This window comes from Aythya ferina (genome assembly GCF_964211825.1).
Source record: "Aythya ferina genome assembly, chromosome: 16".
Classification (NCBI taxonomy): Eukaryota; Metazoa; Chordata; class Aves; order Anseriformes; family Anatidae; genus Aythya; species Aythya ferina.
In genome coordinates, this window is record NC_140315.1 from 14,693,806 (window position 1) to 14,697,539 (window position 3,734).

Genomic DNA, 3,734 nt, shown 5'->3' on the forward strand with positions numbered 1-3,734 from the left:
AGTGAAAGATGCCAGGCTGACAAGCAGAGTTCACTGCTCACAGCACAGGCTGCTGCCCAAGCAAGCTTCTCTCCAGGCTCAGGTCTCTGCTGCTACCTGATGCAGACAGATGATTTCCAGGGTGAGAACTGAGCTTGCTGATCCAGCTCTACAGTGCTGTTGAAGAGCATCTCCTCCAGGAATAACAGACAAGGGGAGAGCTTAATAGTTTTGATTCTCATCCTTTTCTTCAACAGTATCTTGCAGATAAAATGTACAAAGCAACATTTTATTTTAATTGTGAAATATGGTGCATCAAAAAAACCTGGTTTTGAAATGAGCTCAGAAGGCTGAACATTGTTTCTCCCAATAAATTCTTTCCAAGCACTGAATTTATGATATTGAATCAAGCCCTGACCTGTTGATTTTAAACTGGTTCTCCTGTAAGTCACCCTACAAATATTTAGATTCCCCAACCGGCCCTTCTCTTCCTTCCAACTAACTGTTGTGCAAATCCACAAAGCTACTACAAGCAATTACTCAACTGGACAAACTAAGAAATACAATATCCTGTATCCAGCTACTAGAGATGTCCCTACAGTATTCCTCAGGCTGTTATGAAAGGTGACTGGCAAAGTTTTGAAAAGTCCTATTAGAGACGTACATGGTGAGATTGAAGGGGAAAAATGCTCACTTCTTGGTTTAGCTCTAGCACAGAAATAGAAGTGAGTGGGTAAGCAAAGAACAGAGATTTGCTGAGGGTGTCAGGAGCATGTGGCAGTCCAGCAGCCAGACAGTCACGCACACATACAGATATAATTGAATAATATTGAAGTGGCAATTGCTACTCTGTAATTGCATGGCTCTAATTCCTGGCATTTAGTTGGCTGGAATTCAGTAGGAGTTGGTGTGTCTTCTATGGAGAGAAATGATGACAGTGTAACAGCTGTGCTCTCCGGCAAACTGCGCAATGATATTAGGGCTTTACGGCTCTTTGGTTTGATTCCCAATAGCAACTACCCTATTATCTGTGGTCAAGACAGGTTAGCACCTGCTAAAAACAATTTCTCATAAATTAGTTCATGTCAGCTCTTGAATAGCTGCTACTTAAGCCTAAGGCCTGTCCGTGCCTGGCCGCAGCCACCCCTCCCCATGCAGATGGCCGTGGTCGCGCAGCTGTGCACCACAGCGGGGCAGCCCGCAGAACAATCAGGGCAGTGTGCGAGGCCTGCCAGGTTGTGCGGGGTGTCAGCAAGGGGACCCACACCTGTGCTGTGCAGATGGCAAACGCGCTCCTTCCCTTTGGGGGATTGCAGAGGGCCTGGTGCGGAGGAGGAGTGCATGGTGCTGCTGTTTGTGTCTAACCCTGGGTATCCCTTTACAAGTGGGGCCAGCTCACTGGAGGAGAGGCATAGCCCATGCCTTGCACCGGGTCCCTGAGCTGCCTAAGGGGATCTATTTGTTTGCACTGGGAAAGCTGTCCTCTGTCAGGAGGCAGCAGGTCTTACCCAGCCAAGTCAGGTCCTTGCTGAACACTGGCCATTTAACACTGGCCTTTACTAAGCATCTGAGGCCAGACCCAGCTTTATGTTTCAGCCACCGTGAAGATAAGGATGGCCCTTGAGCTGAGAGCAAAATCTGAATCACAGCTATAAAAATTCAGGTCTCTCTCCAGTTTTTGTCACCATTCAGCTGCATGTGCTTCATGCTCTCTTCTTGGACCCACATGTGTCTGTGCCCACTCCACATGCAGCTCGAGACAGCATCATACAAAGAGACCCGTGAGCGACACCTTTGCAGGCTGAGCTGCCGGCACTGACCTTGACGTGATCGAGATGTTTCCAGGACAGCACATACAGATGGAACATTTCCTTGACACAGACAGACCTTATATTACACAGAGTCCAGCAGGTCACTGTAAGTGCTCTGAATCAATAAGGCATCTCATGAGAGCCTGTGCAGCCCCCGAACAGAAATGAAATCTGATCTCGCAGCTCAATGTGTTACAACAATTTTTCAACTGCATAGAAAACAAGGGGCTGCAGGGCAAGCAGTTGTGTCTCTTGAGGAAATAGCCAGAAAAGGACGAGGTTTGCGCAAGGCACATTCAGGATCAGCAAACTAGGATTTGAACAGACCATTTGGAAAAGATCAAAAAGTAATAGTTGTGAATAGGGGGCAGTAATAAACATGGTGCCCATCAGTTCACTAACACCAGTCACAGCATGAGTACCAGCAGGACATTTTTGCCTGTTGTGTAGATTTCACTAGCCTGATGTTACAAAGCAGCATTGCCTGCAGATGCCATCACTATCACATTGCAGACCAGGGAGCATTGTTTCCATTTGTGCAACTGAGCTCCAGCCTTTCCCTTCACCTGGATGAAGTCACATCCCAAGGTCTCTGTCACCAGTGGCAGTTACAGGAAACACGATCAGCCTGCCATCATGCTTATTTTTCCTCACTTTGTCACTCCAGGCATCCTTTTTACATTTCAGTTGGCTTTTGTTGTTGTTGTTTTCTCCAGAAGATAACTTTCTCTTCATTTTTCCTCTGCATCTGCTCTTCCCACATTTTTCTTTTTTTCTTTTCTGCTATCCTACCATCTGCTGTGCTTGTGAAACCATACTTATCCAAAGTTAGTTCATCTTTATTTGCAAACAGCTTCTATTTTTATCTTAACAGCTATTTCTTTGGCTGTTGGACAACATACTAAACACTGCTCAAAGCTTTAGGTTTCCACCCAGAGGGAGGCTGAGCAGATTCTTTTTACCCTTCTCCAGGGGTAGGGAGAATGTGACACTTCTAGGGGAAAAAAAATAAAAAATAAAAATAATAATAAAAAAAAAAATTATGAATTAAACAGTTTAAAGACATACTTAGCTAAGAAGCAAACTGGACTGATTCCCCTTGACCCGCAAAAGCAGTGATGATTCTGGAGAAAAATATTAAATGAGATATTTTACCTGGGAAAAGTGACCATTCATTAGAGCAGACTCCAGATCCTACAAAGGTGGTATGGGTACACACAGCTGAAGAGCCCCCAGCAGTCATCACTTCTCCAAAACACACCACGTGAAATTTCTCAACATTTGAACTCTAGCAGTAGGAAATACTAGGAAGCATACAGCCCTGATGCTCAGGAGTTAAACAAACAGAGGGTTAGGTGTACCATTCTTGCAGGACAGCACTTGCCATCCAGCAGACCCAGCTTCTGAATAACAAAAAGCACCTGGAAAGTGTGAAAAAAGTATGAGAGTCAATGCAGAAAAGTCAGAGTCAGAGAGAGCACAAAGTCCTCATTTTGTAGCACCAGACAGTGAAAAAAAGGACATAACAGAACCAACTTCATCTGTCATAGACAAGCTGATTACAATCAATAGACACTTAATGGTCTCTCAGAGTCCCAGCTGGGCAATTAGCAATAGCATTAAGCAAGCAAAGACGTACTGAAAGCCCGTTTCTTCAGTGGAAGTGACAGAAAAGACAAATAAGAAACCAAATTAATATTTTTTGATACAAATTCCTCTCTCATTATTACTGCATGAAACCTACTGCCATTGGTAAAAATAGAATAAGAGTTTTTCTTTTCTTTCTGCAATTTTCTGATTTTTTTTTAATGAAAAAAATCTATCTCAGCTTCAAACTGTAATAAAATGTATTGAAGTCAGGAGGTAAATATGAGTGAGAAGGAAAGAGTGGTCTTTGGGGTATTCCTTTTACAACCAAATAAATCAAAAATAATGATTTTGAAA

General features: G+C 43.7%; 1 long non-coding RNA gene across 1 annotated transcript; it reads right to left on the reverse strand.

Annotated features, from left to right (window-relative positions):
* Positions 1 to 730: 730 nt before the first annotated feature.
* On the reverse strand, positions 731 to 3,238 carry LOC311445475. Its single transcript, XR_014698433.1, has 2 exons — positions 2,946 to 3,238; positions 731 to 2,784 (listed from the first exon to the last, which is right to left on the reverse strand). It is a non-coding gene; the product is annotated as an uncharacterized lncRNA (long non-coding RNA).
* Between the last annotated feature and the right edge of the window lie 496 nt (positions 3,239 to 3,734).